Source organism: Lissotriton vulgaris, chromosome 6 (assembly GCF_964263255.1).
Source record: "Lissotriton vulgaris chromosome 6, aLisVul1.2, whole genome shotgun sequence".
In the NCBI taxonomy this organism is placed as follows: Eukaryota; Metazoa; Chordata; class Amphibia; order Caudata; family Salamandridae; genus Lissotriton; species Lissotriton vulgaris.
In genome coordinates, this window is record NC_141694.1 from 478296608 (window position 1) to 478321856 (window position 25249).

Sequence of the window (25249 nt, forward strand, 5' to 3'; positions counted from 1 at the left end):
GGTAAATACCGATTTGGTAATTACCGAATGTTACAGATTCGGTAAAAAAATCGGTAAAAATACCTACATAGCATTTACCGATTTGTAAATACCGAATCGGTAAAATTCAGTATTTACGAATCGGTAAATGCCATTTACCTACATCGGGCCCTTTATGGATAAAGTCCAACAGAAAGATACTGTTTTGGAATCTCAGCTTATTAATCTCATTGCAAGTCAGCGTGGTACTAATGAGTATTGGTACCGTCGTCATGGGGAATTGAAATGTATGCTAAGAAACTTAGTGTTAGAAACGGGACCCCTGGCTGGCCAAGGCTCGCGCCAAAGTTAGTAAGGGATCACCATTCCCAAGTCAGGGCAAGGGAGTTACACACCAAGATAACACCTGCTCACCCTCTAGGTAACGTGACGCGAGCAGCAAGGCTAATCTCAGAGGCGATGTGTAAAGCGTTTGCGCGCCCCCAGCAACAACACCCAAGGCCCACCACAAAGGAAACTCCACACAAGGTTATATAAAAAATAGCCTTTGTATTATAGCAAAAACACCTTAGATAAACACACACTTTACAACAGGCACGGGCAGAATTTACAGGGGATTATGTACAGGACAGGGCCACATGGACCACCGTCAGGGGTAGGCACTTTTAGAATTAGTACTTGCTGTAATTAGCATTTTGTAGGAGTAATAATACTTGTAGGTATAACACTTAGCACATAGACATATAATGACTGTAGCACCAAAATAGAAAATGTAGCACACAACCAGTAATCATTGGTAAAGGGTAACTACCTCCTACGCAACCCTAACCACCTTAGAAAAATCACGCAGGGAACTAGGACCTTATTATCAGGACCTATAGGAAACTAAAAACAATCACCTAAGCAGGTCACATTTAGCAAAGGTAAAGAAACATAAAACAATCACCTAAGCAGGTCACATTTAGCAAAGGTAAAGACAATTGCGCAGGAATCACATTAGCAAGTAAAACATAAATTGCGCAAGGTGCACATGGCACAATACTAGAACTGTCCCCCAGGCCAACTGGCCTCGCAAGGGCTGTAATGCCCTTAGTCCAAAATGTCAGGGCAGGCTGTGCAGTCAGCCAAGAACACAAACCTAAACGTGGCAACTGCCCACAAAGTGCTGGGCAGTTGTAAAGCAATGATGAGCCAACGTTGGAACCTTGTGGGCTCAAGAACAATGGTGGGGGGGCAACCACCTAACCAACTAACTGGTGTCCCCCAAGAGCCTCGCTGGGCTCTACCAAGCACTGGCACCTTGAGCCTCTCTTGGCTCGTAAAACAACATGGGCTGTGAGCCTCTTGTGGCTCTAAACCAAGAAATGCAGCCTTATTGGGCGGTGGAGCCTCTCAGGGCTCTAAATCAACTGTGGGCGGGAGCCTCTCTGGCTCAAAGAACAACTGGGGCCCAAGAGCCTCTCAGGGCTTGAAGAACAATGAGGCCGGGTCTGAGCCTCGCAGGCTCGTGAATCAAATAGGCCGCCTAAGCCTCTGCGGCTCGTCAAACAGGAAATGCCGCCTGGAGTGTCCCGCTCTGGGACTTTTAAATCAATATTGCCTCTGGAGCCCTCTGAGCCTTGCCGGCTCTTAATAACAAAAAGGCCCCTCCGTAAGAGTCCCTCGTGGACTCGGAAAGCACTTGTGCACTTTGGAGCGGCCCGATGCCTTTCGGGGCTGCTCTGTCACCCTGGAGCCTCTCCGAACAATGGGGCCGCCCGGGAGAACCAACAGGGCCCACCTCACTTACCGGCTCACTTGCTCCGGACTTCACTGGAGGGGGGCGGGACTCCACTGCGGTCTCCCGGCTCCTCTATGACTCCGGAGCTCTCCTCAAATAGCAGCGCGGCACCGCCAGCCGAGCCCCTCCTGACGTGCAGCTCCTGACCAATGGGAGCACTACTCCCCGAGACGAGCCTTCTGTAGCCAACCAATGGCGGTGCGGCTCTTCCAGGAAGCTTCTCCCCGTAGTTCTTTGTCCTGGGCTGGGGGGTGAAAACACGGGGAAATGCCGGGTGGGCACCGGCGTTAAATAATTAAATAAAGCGGGGCAAATAAGCGGCAAGGTCCGTGGCAGCACAAAATGCAGGGTGGGCACCTGCCTGGACCATAAAGCGCTCCCCCAAGCTAGATGAAAATAAAAGCGCTCCCAGCACTAAAGGGAACCAAAAGTTAAATAAAGCACTTTCCAGCGCTAAAGGCCAAATGTAAAGCTCCATCAAGGTCTGGAGGCAGGCAGGGGGCTGCAAGGCTGGGCCCAGAGCCAGCTCACTGGGTTTCCAGGCAGGGAGAAAGTCCAAGTGGCGGTCCTCCTGGCCCCAGCAAAAGCAGCAGCCCCCTCTGGCAGGATCCTGGAACAGAACAGAACGTAAGGGGACACAGCCCCTTCTTATACTGTAAATACTTTGTCTTTGTCACAGAGTGAGGGGAGAAACCAGTCGCAGCTGGTTTTGGAGCACCCTTGATGTACTCAGCCCCTCACTCTATTCACTGGCAGGGCTAGGGTCATCAGTCGCACCACAGGGGGCTGAGCCAGCATTGTGTGGGGAAAGCCCAGCCGTATTCAGGAACCAGGTGCAGCCCTCCCTCACATTACTCCTGCTAATCTCTCTACTCACCACTGGGCAGACCTATCCAGACTTCCTGGAGCCAGGCTCACCAGCCAGCTCCAGCCAATCACACGCCAGGCACATTTTACACTAATATGCCAACTCCTAGAAGTGGCATTTCCACACAAGACACAATTATGCCACATACATCATTGCCAAGCATTCACTCTCACGAGTTCACACATACCAAACTCGAGCCTGCACTCCCCACGCATCAGGAACTACCAGGGACACACACATTCCCCATGCATTCCTCTGGGAGGGCAGGCCAGCCTTACTACACGCACTTTACTCTGGGACACAGGGAAAAAGTGTGCAGAGACCAAATTCACTAACACAGATCACATAATAAAAGCAAAAAGATTAGGGGTGAACCTGCCAGAAGGGCCAAGTCCAACACTTAGGAACTCCTACATGGCTCCTTACTCTAAGCTGTGCAGAGTATGCTTGGGAAGATTTACTTCAATTTCTTCGAGATGCAAATGCAAACATAGAAAATATAGAATTCAAGACACCTGGAGAGCTGTGCTCTTTGGATCCAGTTAATGTATCCAGGTATTTCAGTCATAGATTTGAAGCTATGATTGTCGTTATCACAAACAAACAAAATCCACCTCTTGGAGAGGTTCTGGATTTCTTTTGGAGAAAGGAGCATCAAGCAAGAGGTGCTCCTCACATACATATGCTGCTATGGATCAAAGATGCCCCCAAATTTGGAACAGATTCAGATGACACAGTGATAAGTTTTATTGAACAATATTCTACATGTGATGTACCAAAAGTACAGAACAAAAGAATTTAAGACATCAAGTCTTCATTTCAAACCAATCGTTGTGGAAAATACTGTCTTCAAAAGTACAAATCTACGGATAAGTTCTACACAAAATGCCGATTTGCATATCCACGTCCAGTAATACCAAAAGGAAGAGTGAACAATTTTATGTCATCTTTGCGACAAACTGTCACAAGAAAATCACCGAAAAATACCTACAATTTAAGAAGAAATAAAGAGTCAAAATACATAAATGACTATAACCCAGTCATGTTGTCCATGTGGAATGCTAACATGGATATTCAATATGTTGCAGACAACTCCAGTGCTGTGGCTCGATATGTAACGTCTTACATTACTAAATCTGAAAAGACGGAACTAAAGGAATTGTGGGAAGAAATTTCTCATGAAAGGACCCTAAGTAAGAAATTGTACAGCTACAGTCTGAAGATGTTGTCTCATCGAGAAATTGGAGCATATGAATGTTCAGATCGCTTATCATCTGCAAGTCCATACTCCAAATCTAGAACAATAATTTGGGTGAGTTCAGGACTTGCAAGAACACAAAACTGAGTTTTGATATCTATAGAATAAATTGTGTATTTAGCAGAGAGAGAACCAGACAGTACAGATATTTTGAAGACAAATATGTTGGATACATACTATCCAAATAGAAGTAATCATCTTGAGAACGTTTGTCTCTGTGAAGTACTGCAAAGCTATACTTTTAAGAGGAATACTACAGAAGATATCAATAAAGGAGTATATGCTGTGATTGGATCTAAAGGTTGTTTAGTAAAACAAAGAAAAGGACATTTGATTAATCACCGAAAACTGAGTTGCGAAACTCCTGACAAAAGGGAATTTTACTATTTAGCTCTTCTGCAACTCTTTAAGCCATGGTGTACAGAACTGGAACTACTTGGAGATTTTGACAGTTATTAAGATTCATTCAATGCAACTAAAAATAATATAGAATGTCCTGTTTTTACTAATTATCTGGAAATATGGAACGACGAAATACAGCAAGAAGCTACAATTGCAGCAGAGATTGCTAGAGACAGTTCTTAAGACAGTCAAAGTTCTGTTTCGTTGAGTCAGGATCCACTAGGAGAACCAATTATTCAAAATGAAGCAGCAACTGCCATGGATGAGGTGGAAAGGGCAATGCAATAAGCTCAAGAGGATGTAATAAACTTCTAAGCATTGGAAAAACAACTAAATGTTGAGCAAAAACAAATATACGATCAAGTGACAGAACAGACTGAGCATGGTTTATATCATGAGAAAAAAGAGTGCTTATGTACGTCATTTAAACCTGTCCGTCTGTACGTGAGTGGAGAAGCAGGAACTGGAAAAAGTTTTCTAATTAAAGGAATTGCAACTTATCTACAGAAAAGAACTGAGTCGTCACTGTCTTGTGTTGTCACTGCTCCAACTGGATTGGCAGCACATAACATTAAAGGGATTATTTAACATCGTTTATTGATACTGCCAGCAGAGCATGAAAATAAATTAGAATACCACAAGCTATCTGGAGAAGCTTGCTGTGAAGTTTCTAGAGTCTTGAAAAAAATATACCTTCTCATTATTGATGAGGTAAGGATGGTATCAAATTTAATGCTTGCCTTTGTGCATTTAAGAATGCAACAAATCCTTAAAACAGAGTATGATGTGTTATTTGGAGGCAAACACGTCATAGTTTTTGGAGATCTACTACAACTAACTCCTGTGAAAGGACAGCCAGTATTTAAAACAGTTAAACATGAAGACACCAGAAAGTGCCTGGGAAGCATTGGAAATGTTAATATTTGGTAATATTTTGAATATTCATAACTCATTACAAATATGCGACAGGCAAAGGACGCTGATTATAAAAGTATTCATGAAGATATAAGAATTGGAAAAGTGAGTGAACATGGCAAAGAAGCTTTACAGGCACAATTACTTACAAATTTGTTTCCAAACAAAAATATTCTCCCAGAGAATATATGTAGAGAAATTGCTGAAAAGAAATCAGTGATATGCTTGATGCCAACTCTGAAAGAATGTTCAATATTCAATGAAAACATGTTAAAGTTAGAAAATCAAGAAATTATAAAACTGGAAGCTATTGATAGAATAGAGCTTGAAGGAGCTACTATTATTTTGTCAGGAAAGTTGAAGTCAAAATTGGATTCTTTAGAGAAATCAATATCTAAAACTGCTGGTTTAGAAAAGAATCTGTCGGATAATTTTACGACGTAATTTACATGTGGAAAGAGGTTTAGTAAATGGAGCAATGGGTAATGTTGTTGATTTTGTGAATTACCCAAATAGAGATGACATTGAATTTTTGAAAATCAAATTTGATGAAATTGAAGAAGTACAACAATTGAGTCGTTGTTCAGCATGATGTTTGCTTGTAAAAGATGTATATGTCCGCCGAAAACAGTTTCCTGTTTGTTTGGCATATGCGGTGACTATTCATAAATCTCAAGGTTTAAGTGTAGATTGTGCTTTGGTGAATATTGGAAGTGCTGTGTTTAAAGAGGGTATGGCATATGTTGCTTTATCTCGAGTCAGAACTTTATCTGGATTATACCTGATTGATTTTGATGACACAAAGATTAGTGCAGATGTAAATTGCGTAAAAGAGTACAATAGGTTAAGAAGAGAACATGCTCCCAATTTACCTCTGTATCCAGTACTTGAAAAGTGTGTGGTAAGTCGAAAAAGAAGATATGAGAAAATTGCAGCGAGGTTGCAGAGAAAAGAAAAAAACTAGATGAACCAGTGATATTAAGCAAAAAGAAAAAGGATTCTATTGAAGAGGTTGTTGGTTTTCAGTTTGAAAACAGTTCTCGTGCCAACTGCTATGCTAATGTAGTGGTTAATGTTGTTTTTTTTCTTGAAACTTTACTACAACAAATAATTGAAAATCAGGACAAAAGATGTTGTTGTTTGTTGAATTCTGTGTTTGAGAAATGTAGTAGTGAAAAAAATAAAATAGAAAGTGTTTCTGATATTCAAAATATTTTAGACATATGTTCTGGTTTAAATCAATTTTCACAGAATATTCAGCAAGATTGGCAGGAATTTCTAATGTATATGCTTGTTGTATTGCAAGATCAAGGTATAGATATTGAAAATCTTTATGGCCTTTCTTATAAATGGCAACATGACTGTGATAATTGTTCGTTTTCAAGTAGTACTGAAATAGACACTGAAAGATTTATATATTTTACTTTACCAGACTGCATATCAGTGTCTTTTAATAATCTAGTTAGAGAAGCAAATCAAAACATGGTCTGTACCCAATGTAACTCACAAATGTTATCAACATTATTTATACAAAGATATGGACAGTATGTAATTTTAATGCTGCAACGATGCAGACCTGATGGAAGAAAACTGACAACTTTATTAAAAAATGTTGTGACTTCTCAACTATCAATATCAGGAAGAACTTATTTAAAGTCTACAAAAGGCTGGACTCATTGTAATGATAATCAATTGATTTTTAAACAACGGTTGCCTTATGACTTACCAAATTCTTTCCTAGTGTTTAGGGATAATAATTGGCCTGGGAAAATTACTGCTGTTAAGAAAGGGTAGTCTGGTGTTGAAAAGTAGTTTGTGAGTGAGGGTGATTAGGTTAAAAAAATTCTTGTAGTTGACGTAGAGGTAGTGTAAGTAAGTGTATCAGATAGTGGGTGATGTGGCTATCACAGGCGATGTTAATCATCAGTGAGGCAGAGGTGTTTTAGATTTGTTGTAGTTGTTGGAGATGTTGGTGACATTTTGTATTCCCTTGTAGAGGTTTTTTTTTAATGTTATACAGCTCCTTGGTAAGATAAAGGATGAACATAGTTTGATGGGCATACCAGATGATGTTGAGGTTCTGATAGCATGCTAGTTGTTTAAGGTTCTATGTACATGATAAATAGCATCGGGTGGAGGTATAACCATTGTTAGATGGTACAAAAGATGTTGGTGCTTTTGATTCAGAAGGTTGGGAAACGGACGCTTAAGAGTACTATTAAGTATCTTCCAAACTAAGGATTTCACACATACTATTTGGCCATGAGGAATGGTATATGAAACCAAAAATGACTATTTCAGGTAAATGTTGTTAGCATATGTTTGTACATTACTTTATTTAGAGTGTATAAAAAGGAAGTAATAATGTCTTGTTACTTTGTGATTGTTGGTAATATCCCTTACTTACGTAAATAATTGCTGTTCGAAAAAGACATTTAAGATATGTTTTTTTTCTAATTGTTACATTCATAATGAATAAATTGAATGGGTTTTTTAAAGACAATCTTATTGATTGTCTTTTTTTCTGCCCGCTGTTATATGATGAGTACTATTGAACTCACTGTTTTCAGTGAAATTCAGTATATTCTGAGAACAGCAAATTAAAATACATTACATATTGTACAAATTATTTTGTATTGTGAAATATATATTATAACTCCATTTTTTCTTCTCTTCCACAGATATTAGATTTATTAAAAATATATTATTAACTTTTTATTACTTACAAGGTGAGTATGTCAAACAAAAATACTTTCTCATCACTCTCTTACTTCTCTTTCCCTTTTTCACTTTCTTCAGTTTGTCTCTTACTCCACTTTCTTTGCTCATTTTACTCTCCTTCACTCACTCTCTTTACTCCCCTTAATTCACCTTAACAGTCCTTCTCTCACCATCAGTACCCTTCTCTCACCCTCACTTACCTTCTCCTGCTCCCTCTTTCCTCTTTGTGACCCTCACTTCTCTTTTCTTTCTTCCTCCATCACTACCCTTCTTTTGCTCTATCCCTCACTCTTTTCTCTCTCCCCCCTCACCCTCTGTAACTTCCCTTCACTAAATCTCACTCCTCTTCTCCTACTTCATATTCTCCTCTTTGTGCACCACACCCATTCCCTTTCACCTGTTCCCATTCCCTCACCCTCCTCACTCTCTTTCCCTCACTCCATCCGTCAGTCCTCTTCCCTTACTTCCCTTTCCTCATTCACTTTTGCTAACTCCCATTCATTTAGTCCCCATTTGTTTCCTTTATCCTTAAAGATGTATATACATTTCTTCATCCCCATTCAATCCTGTTGGGAATTTGGTTCTGAATATCTGACAAATTGGTAAATAGTCACTTTGTAAATAAATGCCCTGTCACATGGTTTCAAGGACTCCAAAATGATTCACAAAATGCCGCCATTGTAAGGCTTGTAAAATTGGCAGAAACATAAGAACCATTCAAGACCCTCAAGGAAAGGTATTTACCATCGAAGATACCATCACATGTAACACCACACATGTGGTGTATTGTTTGGAATGCCATTGTGGAAAGCGCTACATTGGCAGCACAATCTGTCCATTAAAAAAGAGAATCCTGGAACACACAAGAGCAATACAAAACAAAGACTTGACATATGCCATGACAAAACATATGTTAACTCACAAAGGAAAAACTTGGATGGATATGAGCTATTTTGGATTGGCAATGATACCTGCCAGTGAGAGAGGAGGAAATCGAACTTTGAAATTGCGAAGATTGGAATCTAATCTCATCATTGGACTCAGAACCAAATTTCCAACAGGATTGAATGGGGATAAAGAAATGTATATACATCTTTAAGGATAAAGGAAAAAAATGGCAAATCTATCTACTACCATAACCAAGGATTGAACACAACCGAACTACCAATTTAAGGGAAGGCAAATTGGGAATGAAAGACAGCAAAATTTTAGCAATAAGATGGCTCAATAAGGCACTAACCCTGATAAGGAATAATTAGGAGCAGGTTACACATATATACATGATCCTACAATAAACGCATCTGTTACAACAACTAATGAGACCCATTGCTAAATTAATGCAATAAATTGGAAAGCAGGAAATGTATATAGTCACTGAGACTATTATAAAGCACAGCGAGGGTTAATTTGAAAGACTGAGTATAAAACTGCGAAACAAAAATAGTTGAAATGATAATGAGCCAAGGACAATTGCTTTATGACATGCCAGCACGCTCTCCATTGATTATTTAATTTTTGAATAATTGCATCTTATGGCACAAAATGACAAATGGAGAAATTATTTTATATATCACTTTGGTTAAAAAGACAAAATTCTTTTATTTATTTTATTATTTTTTGTTTCACAATTGGATTATTTGTCAAAAGTACTACCTGACCCACAATGCACCTAAATATGCACAATGGTGTTCAGGTATAAAATGTAGAAACAGTCAAGGGACTAATGTTTGTGTACCGTGATCAAGCCCAGCAGGGTGAAACGTGTTGGTGAAGGGAATATGGCTCAGCTAAAGGTTGAATACAATCGTTATTCTGCCAAACTGGGAGAGTGCTGCGTGTTAATTTTGAACTTGGTGAAAGATTTTATACAGGGCGTGTCCAGCCCTGTCACGTGCACCAGCTGTGCAAAGAGCGCCCTCCAAGCAGGACAACATTTGTGAAAATGTATATATATAAAGCCGAGTACCACCGCAAGCTTCTGAGATGGAAGACCACCTAAATGATATTGGACGCTGAATTCAAATATTTGAAAGTTGAAAACCCTGTAACTCCGCTCATATACTTCATTCCTAAAGTGCACAAGGATATCAGGAACCCCCCTGGCAGACCTATCATCTCTGCCAGGGGTGGCTTATTGGAGCACACATCAATCTACATTGACTATTTTTTACATGGATATGTACGCTCACTTGATTCCTATGTACAGGATACAGGAATTTTTTTACAGAAAATCCAGCACATTGAATGGGTGGAGGGGGATTGGTTATTGGCACTGGATGTCACGTCCCTCAATACAAGTATAGTTCATGTAGATGGTTTGGCAGCTGTTAAATATTATTTATCTTGGCGCTCCAACCTATTCAATGATCACAATACTATGTTAGTACAGATGTTGGAGTTCTTTTTTATACACACTGAGCACAGAGGTTTGAGGCTATACAATATTGCACCTATCCACTAGTGTCAAATTTATATCAGCAAATTTTAGGTGCTAAGGACTGGCGATCCAAAACCCCTCGATCTCCCTAAGACTGAAAAGTCTCAAACAAACATAATTCTCCGCAATGTCCAGCACTCTTTAGCAAAGTAAGAATGATCTATTTCTATGCAATATAGTCATGACAAAATTTGATAAACAGTTTTATATCACAATATTCCATTCAGTGAGTCCCGGTAAATCATGAATCTTCAGTGGACGTGTGATAAATTCTTTATTTGTTTAAAAAAATCTGAGTTCTGTCTTCATAAAAACAAAGTTGTAGCCGGTGCCTACGCGTTTCGTCCAACAAGGACTTCTTCAGGGCAGATGAGTCACTGTCTGGATTGAATAAAAGTTTTACTGTTTCTTCTCGTGATGATTGTATGTATGAGTCACTTCCTTAATATATTTGTTGCAATCTCTGTATCATTATTGTTCTTGTAAATTTTCAAATAGCGTCTTTCCTGATATATATCTCATAGTATCTTGATGATAGATAGTCTCTGATGCGCTGGATTTTTATAAGTCCAACATGTTGTATTTGGTCAGACAGCTGGCTTTGTGGCGTCGTAACCACAGCGGCTTATATTAAGGAAGTGATGTTGGAGTTCTGTTTATCAAACAATGTGTTTATGTTTAACAATCTCATTTACCGCCAGTTACAGGGTGTGGCTATGGGGGCCAGCTTCTCCCCAAGCTTCGCCTGTTGGCACATGGGAGCTTGGGAGGAGCTGGTCCTCAAGGCTGAATATCGGCATATTCTTGAAACTAATGTCATTGGGTGGTATCGATTTATCGATGACCTGCTGGTTATCTGGAGAGGCAGTGAGGAACAGGCCTTGAAATTCATACAAGATATAAATGTGAACAAATTAAATCTTGCATTTACTGCCACTTTAAGTCAGAAAACAGTCACTTTTTTGGACACAGAGATCTATGTTAACAATGGTAATCTGGAAACCCGGATCTTCCGTAAGGCTACAGCAGGGAACAACATTCTCCATGCTGGGAGTGCCCACCCGGCACATCTTATTGCCAGCATACCCTATGGAGAGATGCTGCGCATGAGGAGGGTGTGCAGCAACTCCATAGATTTAGAGACAGCCCAAAAAGCAAGTGAAATGAGATTTTTGGGGAGAGGCTATTGCAAAACACTAATTGAGAGTGCACGAATCAAGTCTATGTGTCACATTAGACAGGATCTTCTTGCCAAGCGAACCCTTGATGGCATTTGCAAAGAGGTTGGGCTGATGGATCCAAAACAGCAGTCAAACAAATATAACTGCTTTAGAATCATTACTGGAGTCAGCAAACAGCACAAGGCCATATATAATATCATCAATGGAAACTGGCCTCTGGTCATGAGTGACCCCATTATAGGTGCAACCGTACCAAATAGGGCTTCACTTACTTTTAGTAGAGCACCCTCCCTTAGGGACCAATTGGTAGATACCTGCCCTGAGATTATTGAGAGGACCACCTGGCTACAAAATAACAGCGGCTTCTTCAGGTGTAAAACATGTAAGTCCTGTATTCATGGGATAAATAACAAGTCGTTTACAGATGGATTTAGTGGCCAGGAACACCTTATCACCCAAGTATTGACATGCAAATGGATTTTGCCATATATGTTTTACAATGCCCTTGTTTACTCAGGTATGTGGGTAGCACTAAGTTACCCGTGCATAAACGCATACTGCAACATTTACGGGCTATTGTCCACCAAGACAATACATATCCGGTGGCGAGGCATTTCCGAGATCATCATCAGGGCGATAACACCAGCCTTCAATACTTTGTCATTGATTCTGTTAAGGCCAGCAGACGAGGAGGTGACAGGGAGGCCAAACTCAGGAAACTTGAGACCCGCTACATTTTACAACTTGATACCAAGGCCCCAGGGGGTCTTAATATCACGGACGATTTGTACACCTGTCTACCGTAACCCCTGTAATGTATATTAAGCTGCCTTATGTGCCACATCTCAGTTAATCATTTGATATTTGGAAGTCACTAGGTTGTGATTAGCATCAGAGTCTGAACTCTGGGAATTGTATTTTCATCCAGTTAGGACTTGTAGATAGTTTATCAGCGAACACTTTATAAAATTATAAATTTGAAGTAGACTCATTACCGCTGGTTTGAGTATTTGACTGTCCACCAAGTTTAGTCTTGTTCCAACAACGTCATTATACCTAATAGACATTAACACTCAATGTGTAATGTATTATGCAAAGCTGCTGAACTGAATATAATTATTTGGTCAAACTGTGATCAATTATATATTAGGAAATCACTGAATCTGCACGTATATTCATATGTATTTGAGTTTATTTTTCAAAATTATTTTGTTGGGGTAATTTTGTTTTAATTTGATCACAATACAGTGGACATCAACTGAATATTTGATACCTTAGATGCAAAGAATATATTGTCATATTATGTATCTCAACATGGGCAATACAAGTAACCACTAGGGGGTTACAATATGTTTTTAAACTTAACAAGTGGACAGTATCGGAGTAAATCTGTGACTATGAATCAGGTGTATAGCCTAATGTCAAGCATTCTTCATATTTAGGGGGCTACCTGAAACTGGTAGCATGATGGATATCACGCACTAGATTTCTGGTATATAATGGGCGATGTATGAATTTTTCATACAATACAAGGCATAGCGATTTTGCACTTTGGAGATAGGCATTTGCACTTTATGTTACCTTCAACATTGGAAGTAACGTTTTGAAAATGGTTTACACTGCGTAATTTGCACATTATAACCTGCATTTGCACTTTATATGAACAAGTGTCATTTAACATATTGTTTACTTGGTGTATTTTGCACAACTAATAAGTCTTTGCCCATTACATGATTATGATATGGAGATTGACATACACATATAGTAAATCTGGCTGTACATGTAAAATGTATGCATTTAGTAGGTTATAGCCATAGGGTACGATTGAGAACAATTTTATACTCTGTCCATTTATATATTGGTTGTTGAAATTACTATTTATTTGCATAATCAGGTATTTTACCGATATTTATGTTGACTTGTGGAAGTAGCATTACCAATGTGGTGTTGACTCATGAACTTGAATTGCCAACAAACACAATCTATGCAGTATTTTGTCTATGTTCACTAAATTGCAATGATCACGTGCTGTAGATTTTTTTTATCACTGGCACTTTAAAAAGAGCATCGCATACAAAAACGTTGTCATGTGAGCAAGACTCTAGGGAGCCAAAATGTCATACGACTTACTTTGCACCAATAAATTATTCTGCACTGAACAGGTCCGTGTCCGTGAAGTCTTTGTCAGCAGGGCGAGTTGGCGCTGCCGCATGGAGTGAAAAAGCGGTACTACGCGATATATATATATATATATATATATATATATATATATATATATATATATTACCTACTGGCGGTCGCCAGTAGGTATATATAGTTAGGATTTTTTCCCTATGGGATTTTTGAAAATTCTATGTCTAATAACTTTGGCGTTTGTGGACGGAATCGGCTGAAATTTTCAGGAAAATGGCACATTTTGTTTCTGAGCAGCTCCTGAAAATTTGGGGGGGGGTTCGTCAAGGGGGGGCCGAGAAAAAAGGGGGTCCCAAAACGCGTTTTTCCCATGTTAATTTCCATAGGGCGGTTGGCCTCACTTTTAGCCCGAACGGCTGAATGGATTTCAACGAAACTTGGCAAAATTGTAGGGACTGTTAGCCCGATGTGCCTTTGCTAGGTCTCAATATATGTGCTTCAGTGGATTTTGAGAAATTAACGTTTAAAACAAGATATATATCTGTAACAGCGCTCCGGGCTGCGCTCCGGTCCGCTTACTTTTCGCGAAACGGAACTTTGCGATGCGAAGCTGATTGGCTCTCCGGTGTCTGTCAACATTCTAAACAGTCCGGAGCGGCCGCCATCTTAACTCTCGGTAGGATCGTTGACCCCCTAGGTTTTATGTGGAGGTTTTAAAAGGGCCCAGGAGGGTAAAAAAAAAACATTTTTTTTTTTTTTTTGGCGTGGTGAGCGCCAAGTTCGCGAACCGGGATGTGTTCTGGGCAGCGGACTATAAGGATAAAAGAATGATAGACTTTTCTAATACTGTATGTTAATTGTTTGTTGTTTTTGTTGTTTTTTTTTGTTTTCTTTATTTTTAAAGTATTTTTTTTTATTTTGTTTGTGTTTCATAATTCATTAAATTTTCTAACATTTCAGTGTCAGAAATTTCAAAATTGAATATAGGGTGTAAATTGTCCTCATTTTGAAGCAGGTTATCCACTGCTTCAACACATTGTAGTAGTTCCTGGTCTCTACTTTGATCCATAAAATCATCAATTTTTTCTTGGCTGCTCTCCTCCAGTACAATTGTAAATTTAACTTGTTGCTCGCCTTCCATTTTGCCTGAAATTTTGATTAAAAAAATATATATTAGTAGAGATAGGGCACTGTTGGGAATAATTTTAGATAGGCAGTTTTTATCAGTGAATTTATCTTTTGGCAGTGTATAGTATCAGAGTGGAAATAGGACTATAAAAAAGTGTATGTGATTTAACCAAGACAAGCCTAACTCCATTCATAACTATAACAGAGAAGTCTATCTAAATCTATAACTACTATAGAGGGATAGTATATATCTATCAGAAAAAGTCTACCATATTAAGTTATAGTGCACAATATACTTCAGTTTTAAAAATAACAACTTACCTTCACAAACAAGTTGAATTGTTTGATAGCTATTCAAATGTGATGTACAAGTACAACAAGAAGTAGCAGTCAAAATGGCTGTGTTTTCTTCTCCTCCTTTATATATATACAGGTATATAACCAATCAAATGTTAGATAATAAAAGTAGAAAATGAAAGTAACATTTTCATTGGTTGTCAATTCCAACACTTCAGATGTGTTTTGTGAAGTAATTTACCTCACGGTACTTAGAGAGGTCTACAGGCTTAATGGCTAAATGGAATTTCAATCAAATTTGTGAAAATGAAAGGGATTGTTATGTAGTATGAGCTAATCTATATTTGGTGAGAGTGTCTCTAGTCGTTTTTCTGTAAATTACTTTCCCACCTTTTTTTTGGACCGCTTCCCAGGAAGCGGCTCGGTTCGCGAACTTTAAGCGTCACGGGGGTCCACCATTTTGTGTTTCGGTCGCATTAAGATACAAGATGGAGGACAAATAATGTTTAGAATGGGTAGAAGGGGTCATGGTAGACTTATCTTGACCCCCTAGGTTTTCTGAGGGTGGCTGAGGAGGCTTATATGTGCGGAAAAAAAACATTTTTTTAAAAAATTCCGCGAGGTTAGCTTTCGGTTCGCGAACCGGGTAGCGCCTCGGGGAGCGTAATTTGTGGAAAATTAGTGAAAAAAGTTAGAAAAAAATTATAATTGTGAGTGATCAGATGAAGGGTAGCTCTGAGAAGAGCTTTTGGGTTTATGGTACATTTAGGTACTTATAAGTAGGTACCTATGCACAGTCTTAAATTCAGAATGAAAATTCTGTTGCCCTCATCTGAGAAGTGAACTCCATCTCCTCTGTAGATATCTTGCATGTAGTAACGCAAGTTATTGTTGTACAAGGAGCCCATTCCATGGTCTCTCATGTAAGCTGAAACAGATTTGTTTACATGCTTCCTCGCTTTCTCAATTTGTGGACAAAATTGGTTGGACCACCTCCATTTCTGTCTTTGGCATATATTGGAATATACCAAGGCAGTTTGAGGTAAAAGTGCCATTAATTGCTCAAAGGTGTCCTTTAAAAGCATTTCCAGACCTACTCCAGTCAAAGTGCCCAAATCATTACCTCCACAGTGCACAATTAACAGGTCAGGTTTTGGCAAATGCATAAAGGTTTTCACCAAAGGTATCAATTGGTGACATTTTAATCCTCTTTGGCCCAACCACTTAATTTCCACATCTTGTAAATTGAGGTTAGGTAAATTTCTGTTCTCAGCATACCTTTGAGCCCAGTGGATGTAACTATGTCCAACAATCCAGACTTTAAACATGGTGAGAGAAGGTTGTGCTGCAGTCAGATGAAGTGTGGTAATGAAAGGGCAGTTGAAACAGTAGGAGTTTGTAAAGAAAAAAAACTGTGGAGTTTCAGTGCTAATGATTCATTAGCAGTGATTGGTGGATTTCCATTTCTGAAAACAGAAGGTTAGGGTGCATGGATGTGTTCTTTGAAAGATGCAATTTGAATGGTCAAGGAAAAAACATTTAATGAAAGATTGCACTGGATACGCAGGTGCAGTGAGAGTTCAGAGTTCAATTGAAACATTGTTGTGTGAATTTGCAAACATGAGAGGTCTTCCAGGAGGTGGTTGCTATGGAAAAAAGGCAGCGAGGGCAGAGGGGGGAAGGGTTTTGATTTGAAAAAAGTGAGGGAAGAGTTATGATTGGCTAATATGAGAGATATGTGTAATGAATATCTGTATTTCTGTGCTTTCAATAGCTGCAGCCTCTGGAGTGCATCCTGTTTGATCTGCTCAAGACAATTTGGTGTATTTCTGAGACTGTTTTGAAACTCAAAAAGTATTTGCTAAGGTGAGAAAAGATTTATTTAATTTAGAAAGAGAATAGTATGATTTAAGGAGAAAATGATGAAGAAAGCTGTGTTTTTAAAATGTGGCTTTGTCTCAAGTGAAATACAAATAGATTTTGTTTCTTTGAGAAATTGTAATTGCATATTCGGTTTAGCATTCTGGCATGCAGTAACACAAGTTATTGTTGTACATGGAGCCCATTCCATGGTCTCTCATGTAAGCTGAAACAGATATGTTGTGTTTAAAAACGATTTTTGAAAAGAATTACATTTTTGGATATGTTCTGCTAGAGCTTCATAGCTTGTTTGGGTCATATTTATAAGGCATTTGAGTGTCTAGGATGTTATTTTTCCCTTTTTAAATGGAAAGCGTTCTTCATGGGGCAAGTTTGTTGTAAATATGCTCCCACCTGTGCTTTGCAAATTTAGATTTTGATTATGGGAGTTACATAGCCATGTTAATAATGTCCCAAAAATGGTGCAAGGGCATTCAATAAAACGCTTTCATGGAAAGGGGCGACCATTCGGTCCCCCCGAACGTATGGTGGAGTACCACGATCCCCCCGGGAAGCCATCTCGGGCGGGAGGCGAGTCTCGGCTGGTATGCCCGAAGCGGCGTAGCCGGGGCGCGCCTTTTCCCGCCCAGGAGTGGGTTGTCCTAGACACTGACGCGACTGGCCACGCCCTCGGAGGCAGGCGGGGGCGGGTATACGCCCGCCCTGAAGACGGATAAAAGGAGCAACAAGCCAAGAAAGCATCCTCTTGTTCCTGTGCTCTGAAGCTGCACCTCCCCGCTGCACGTGAGCTCGAGACGGAACGAAGAGCCAATTTTGAGCGTTGTAATCTTTCTTTTTGTTTTACAGATATCCCGTCTGAGAATGCCCAAGAAAGTCGGAAAGCGGGTCAGTACCGATCAGATGCTCCGCATGCTCATGAAGGAGGTAGCCGATTTGAAGAAGCAGATGGCGGCTAAAAACGGGGAGGGAGGACCGAAACGGCCTTTGCCGGGAGTAGTCCCCGGTGGGAGAGGCAAGAGGTCCAGAAGGGGGGCGCTTGGGGGGGAAACCCCGGTTCCCGATACCCCACTTGAGGAGCCGACCCCGGTGCCGAAGGAGGGGAATCCGATCCCCGTGGTGGTCACCCCCGTGACCGGGGAAGATATGCCTCCCGAGTTAGCGGCACAACTGGCAGCGTGGTTGGGAAAAGATAGCGAGGGCACCACGGCTGACGACGCCCGGGCAGTAATGAGACAACTGCGGGAATCTAGGGAGGCTGTGAAGGGACCATCTTCTGTTGCAGCTTCTGGTTCAGGTAAGCGGCCATTGCCGATCGCGGGGGAAGGGTCTGTACCTTCACGAAGGGAGAAGGTGGCTCAGCATGTTCCACTGGAAATTAAGGAAAAGATTTGGGCGAATAAGTATGTTAATATATTCTCTTTGCTTACCGACCATTATGAGATGGAGCACGTTAAGAGCCAAAAGGAGCTCATGCATCCGAGTGTTTGGCGCGCAAAAATGGCCGCCTTTAAGGTTGACGAAAACATTGGTACTTGGGGCAGAGCATGGGGCATTTTTACTTCCATCATGGGCGAGCGCAGGCCCGAGTTGCTGACCGAGTTGCCTATTTATCAATCACGTATCATGGAGTATTCCGTAGCGTATGGGGGCAATCAGTGGTTCTGCTATGACAATATTTTTAGAAAAGCTAAGGAACACGACCCAGTTCTGACTTGGGATTGTTACGACTCCGTGTCATGGCAAAAAATGGAGAGTACAGGAATGTTAAAAGTACCATTGTCAGGGAGTAGCGGGGGTGAATCTTCCCGCCAATATTCTGGGACACCCTTTCGGACGGGTGCAGGTAACGAGTACCACTCGAAACCGAGTGGCAACGCAGGTAAAAGGGGGATTTGTTGGAATTTTAACAGAGGTAAATGTACGAGGCCCCAGGGGTCATGCAAGTTCAGACATGAATGTGGGGGGTGTGGGCAGCCATCCCATCCCGAGTCCATGTGCAGAGCCAAAGCGGGTGATAACGGTGGTAAGGGGAGCGCCAAACAGGTCTGAAATAGTCCGAGGGGCGCCTTTACCTACCCCGATTGATACCATGGCAATGATTCCTTGGCTCAGTGAATACCCGGATCATGCTTCCGCTGGGGTGTTGCGAAACGGGTTTACATATGGTTTCCGTATCCCAGTGGGGGATTTTCAGGGTGTAGCAAACTGTAAGAATCAACTATCGGTCTTGCAGCATACGGCTGTGGTACAGGTAAAGATTGGGAAGGAGGTGACTCGAGGTCGTGTCGCCGGTCCATTTGATTTGCCACCGGTTGCTAATTTTGTTTGTTCCCCTCTAGGGGTGGTCCCCAAGAAGGACCCGGGTGAGTTTCGGCTGATACATAACTTGTCAGCCCCACGTGGTCTTTCCGTGAATGATGCGATAGACCCGGAAGTGTGTTCGGTGCGGTACGCATCTTTCGATGAGGCCGTCGCCATGTTGAATCGCCTGGGGCCCGGGGCGCTGATGGCAAAGTCAGACATCGAGTCAGCGTTCCGGTTGCTCCCGGTACACCCAGACGATCAGCGTCTCCTTGGTTTCAGGTTTCAGGGTCGCTATTACATGGACAGATGTATGCCAATGGGATGTTCCATATCTTGTGCCTATTTTGAAAAGTTCAGTTGTTTTCTGCAATGGGTCTTCACAAAGAAGACGGGTTTTCGACATGTTATGCATTATCTCGATGATTTTCTGTTCCTGGGGGCAGCCGGGGATCCAGAATGTGGACAGGCTTTAAATGAATTTTGTGTCTTAATGAACCAATTTGGTGTGCCGTTGGCGCCAGGTAAGACCGTGGGTCCCTCGACTTCCCTCGAGTTTCTGGGGATCGAGCTCGACTCGGCAGTGGGTTGTTTTCGATTACCAAAAGAAAAGGTTTTAAAATTCAGGACATCCCTGGAAACATGTATTGGTGAGATTAAGGTAAAACTGCATCAATTGCAACAAGTGGTGGGCCAGTTGAATTTTGCCCTGAGAGTAATGCCGATGGCCCGCCCCTTTTCCCGCTCGATTGCACAAGCCATGGTCGGCCTGAAGGAGGGTCATCACCGCACGAGGCTCTCGGCAGAGGTTCGCCAGGACATGCGCATTTGGTTGGCATTTCTGGCGGATTTCAATGGTCGAATTGTCTGGAACAAACCGGCGGTGTCCTCTGAGGAGCTGGGGCTGTGGACAGACTCGGCGGGGAGTGTAGGTTTTGGTGCCATATTCGGCACACAATGGTCGGCCCAAAAATGGCCGTCATGGTGGCATGAGTGCGGATTAACGAAGAACATTGCTTTTCTCGAGCTTTTCCCTATTTTGGTGGCCTTGGAAACTTGGCCTGAGGGGTTCCGGGATCAGTCTGTGGTGTTTTGGTCTGACAACATGACCGTGGTTGAAAGTATCAATAGTCAGGCAGCACGTTGCAAATGGATGCTGAGACTGCTTAAAGAAATTGTGTTATTGTGCATGCAGTTGAATGTGCTCTTTAGGGCGAGACATGTCCCGGGGGTACTGAACCAAGCGGCTGATGCGCTTTCTCGTTTCCGTATGCAGGCTTTTTTGGGTTTTTTGCCCACAGCGGACCCAGTGGCAGCACCCTTTCCCGAAGCTCTCTGGTCTCTCGGTGCCCCGAACTACAAAACCTTGTGGGAGAGAGTTTAGCACCCAGGACAAGGAAGGCATACGAAGGGGCGTTCCGTTCCTATTGGTCCTTTTTGGGTTTGGCTAGGGGGGAGCTTTGGGGCCAGGAGGAGCTTGTCGTAAAGTTTTTGCTGTCTTTACATCAGGCAGGCAAATCAGTAGCTACGGCTCAGAGGCATCGGGCCGCCATTTCCTTTATGGCAAGGGCTCATGGGATCCAGGACCCGACAGCGTCTTTCGTGGTGCAGAAAGCGCTACGTGGGTGGCAACGCCTTGAAGGTCGCAGAGTAGATGAGAGGCACCCGATAGGTCTGGACAGGTTGGCCCTGTTATTATCCGTACTCCCTGCAACTTGTTCATCACAGTATGAAACGGTGTTATTCCGAGCCGCTTTTGCGCTAGCATTCCATGGGGCTATGCGGGTAAGCAAACTAGTGGCGAGGAACAAGCGGGATACGATGGGGGGACTGTGCCGAGAGCACATTCAGGTCAAGGGGGAGACGATGACTGTCTCGTTTGTCAGGTCCAAGACCGATCAGGGTGCGAAGGGGGACTGCATAATCATACAAAGGATTCCCGGGTCGTCCATGTGCCCTGTGGTTTGCGTAGAGGAATATTTAGCGCAAAGGGTGGCATCATGGGGGGGGACCTTGTTGAGACACGCTGACGCCACCCCACTGACGAGGTTTCAGTTCCAGCGGGTGCTTGCGATGTCGATTTCGGCCGCGGGCTTGAACCCCGGCGAGTTTGGGACCCATTCCTTTCGGATAGGGGCTGCTACAGAGGCTACAGCCAGGGGTCTGAGTGTAGAAGAAGTAAAACGTGTGGGGCGTTGGTCCTCGAACTGTTATAAAAGGTATGTGCGGTTGCACATGTTGTGAAGCTGTAATGATGTACTCACGCTTCTTGTTTTGTTTGGTTTTCAGTTGCGCAAGCCTACGAGGCGGGGCGGACTGTGCAGTCGACCCGACACCTGGGGACCAGCGGTCTGACATCACCGGCTGTGAAAAAGGAGGTGTGGGTCGTGGGCCACTCATACGTGAGGCGTGCCGCGGACGTATTCAAAGCAGGTGACATGATTCACGTGGCTGGGGAATACGGGTACAGTGTGTCCTTCTACGGAAAGGGCGGGCTCTGTATTGACCAGTTTCAATCCTTTTTTGAGGGTTTGTTAGGGCGGACAAGGTCACCGCCGTCTATAAACATAGTCCATCTTGGGGGCAACGATTTGGTGGCCACTGGTAGACGACTTCTTCTTGAGGCAATGCTTTCCACAGTAAGTTGGTTGGCAAGAAGAGTTCCAGGGTTCACAATTGCATGGTCCCATATGATCCCACGAAAAGTGTGGCGGGGGGCTATTTCTGTTTCTGCTCTGAATCATTCAGTAAGGAAAATAAATAACAAAGTGAGTAGATTGTTTCGTTCAAGTACACTGCATTCTGTTTCGCATGGTTGTATCAAAGGGGACAGTATGTATTTGGGGGATGGTGTTCATTTGTCCCGGGTGGGGAATGAGTTACTCATAGGAGACCTCATAGCTTGGCTAAAGAGTTTAAAACATGACCTTTAGGCAGGAGTGGTGTGGGGGGTCCGGATAGCCGGTCAACTATCCGGCCTGTGGCAGTAAGGTCATGATCGGTGAGCAGTAATTGGAAGATCCCTATGGGGGGGCGTCACCCATTACGGATGGGAGCGCTCGGGGGAGGTGGCCATTGGCCCCTCAACGGGGAGGCGGTCCCGTCTAAGGATAGGCCGCCGCCAGAAGGAAAGGAAAGGTGGTCAAGGCCCCTTCCTGGATAGGAGGGGCTACGGGCCCTCCTGGGGAATTTCCCGGGGCCAGGACATCTGCGACGGCAGATGGGTAAGTTGTGTGGGGTTCGGGAGGGGGTTTACGCTACCTCTTAGACACCTCACACGAGTCCTCGGACGACCGTTAAATGGCGTCGAGTTCATTGGGGCCCCCGTCAAGTCCAAGGGAAATTGGTAGATGCACTTGAGGTACGCCTCTGTGCGGTTGGTCCCCTCACAAGTGAGGGTGGTATTTCTGGTTTAGGGATCTGACACCGGTTACGACCTTGCCGTTGGCCCTTAACGTTAGGATGTACAATTTCAAGTCAAATGTTTGTAGGATGTTAGTTCGGCTAGGAGAACCTTTGTATTAGAGATCTGTTAAGGTTAGCCAAACATCGTAATATGGAAATGAAATTGTACATAATATGAAACTGTTATTTTAATGTTTTGATTTTGTTTCATATTTTAATAAATACGGCCGGGAGGGTCACTCCCTCCCGCCTTCCAAAAGTTCAGAACCGTTTCCGGTTTCCCATCCTTGGGGATTGTGTTGAGAGGGGGTGGCGGGTATCTCAGCCATATGGAAAGGGGCGACCATTCGGTCCCCCCGAACGTATGGTGGAGTACCACGATCCCCCCGGGAAGCCATCTCGGGCGGGAGGCGAGTCTCGGCTGGTATGCCCGAAGCGGCGTAGCCGGGGCGCGCCTTTTCCCGCCCAGGAGTGGGTTGTCCTAGACACTGACGTGACTGGCCACGCCCTCGGAGGCAGGCGGGGGCGGGTTTACGCCCGCCCTGAAGACAGATAAAAGGAGCAACAAGCCAAGAAAGCATCCTCTTGTTCCTGTGCTCTGAAGCTGCACCTCCCCGCTGCACGTGAGCTCGAGACGGAACGAAGAGCCAATTTTGACCCACCCACCAGCCCCTGAGGACAGCTAGTTGTTTTGAATAAAGTTTTGATGTGGTAACTCTATTTTCTTGCAGGTTGTGATGATTGTCGTGAAATTTTTTGAATATGCAATAAAGATGGTCATTTTCAGTATGTTTTGCAAATAAAGTATTTTGCACTAGTGTTGATCAGTAATCATGCTTGTAATAAGTTATACTTGTTTTGTAATTTAGGAATTTAGGTAGATTTGTCGTATTTATTGTCGGGCGGTAAGGTCATGATCGGTGAGCAGTAATTGGAAGATCCCTATGGGGGGGCGTCACCCATTACGGATGGGAGCGCTCGGGGGAGGTGGCCATTGGCCCCTCAACGGGGAGGCGGTCCCGTCTAAGGATAGGCCGCCGCCGGAAGGAAAGGAAAGGTGGTCAAGGCCCCTTCCTGGATAGGAGGGGCTACGGGCCCTCCTGGGGAATTTCCCGGGGCCAGGACATCTGCGACGGCAGATGGGTAAGTTGTGTGGGGTTCGGGAGGGGGTTTACGCTACCTCTTAGACACCTCACACGAGTCCTCGGACGACCGTTAAATGGCGTCGAGTTCATTGGGGCCCCCGTCAAGTCCAAGGGAAATTGGTAGATGCACTTGAGGTACGCCTCTGTGCGGTTGGTCCCCTCACAAGTGAGGGTGGTATTTCTGGTTTAGGGATCTGACACCGGTTACGACCTTGCCGTTGGCCCTTAACGTTAGGATGTACAATTTCAAGTCAAATGTTTGTAGGATGTTAGTTCGGCTAGGAGAACCTTTGTATTAGAGATCTGTTAAGGTTAGCCAAACATCGTAATATGGAAATGAAATTGTACATAATATGAAACTGTTATTTTAATGTTTTGATTTTGTTTCATATTTTAATAAATACGGCCGGGAGGGTCACTCCCTCCCGCCTTCCAAAAGTTCAGAACCGTTTCCGGTTTCCCATCCTTGGGGATTGTGTTGAGAGGGGGTGGCGGGTATCTCAGCCATATGTGTCTCAAGGACATTTTCAGTCATTTCTTCTTGAATGCAGGTATACAATTGATTTATATGCTGTGTTTAAAAACGATTTTTTCAAATCAATTACATTTCTGGATATGTACTGCTAGAGCTTCATAGGTTGTTTTGGGTCATATTTATAAGGCATTTGAGTGTCTATGATGTTATTTTTCCCTTTTTCAATGGAAAGCGTTCCTCATGGGGCAAGTTTGTTGTAAATACGCTCCCACCTGTGCTTGGCAAATTTAGATTTTGATTATGGGAGTTACATAGCCATGTTAATAATGTCCCAAAAATGGTGCAAGGGCATTCAATAAAACGCTTTCATGTGTCTCAAGGACATTTTCAGTCATTTCCTCTTGAATGCAGCTATACAATTGATTTATATGCTGTGTTTAAAAACGATTTTTTGAAATCAATTACATTTGTAGATATGTACTGCTAGAGCTTCATAGTTTGTTTTGGGTCATATTTATAAGGCATTTGAGTGTCTATGATGTCATCTGCAACCGTGTGTTGGCCTCACCTCAAACAAACAAAACAGGTGATGGACCGAATGTGGATCAATGACACCAATTTACCCCAGTCCAAAGATCTGGGCCCAAACAAACCTTTAGATAGGCCACACTTTATCGTCAACCTGAATAAATCATTTAAAATGTTAGGGAGAGATTTATGATTGTTGTATGCCTGTTTTATACCACTGTGTGTCATTTTTGTGACGCAGTGGTGGTGCCAAAGATTTGCTATGTTATATAGTAAGTAGGGTGTTAAGTTTATGATGACTGTTATTCATTTACTGTTTGGTAATAGTGGTTAATAACAGTTTTTTTATTATATTTTTCCACAGATTCAACTGCACATCATTTATAAATTGAAAAAATGCCAACTAAAAATCGTA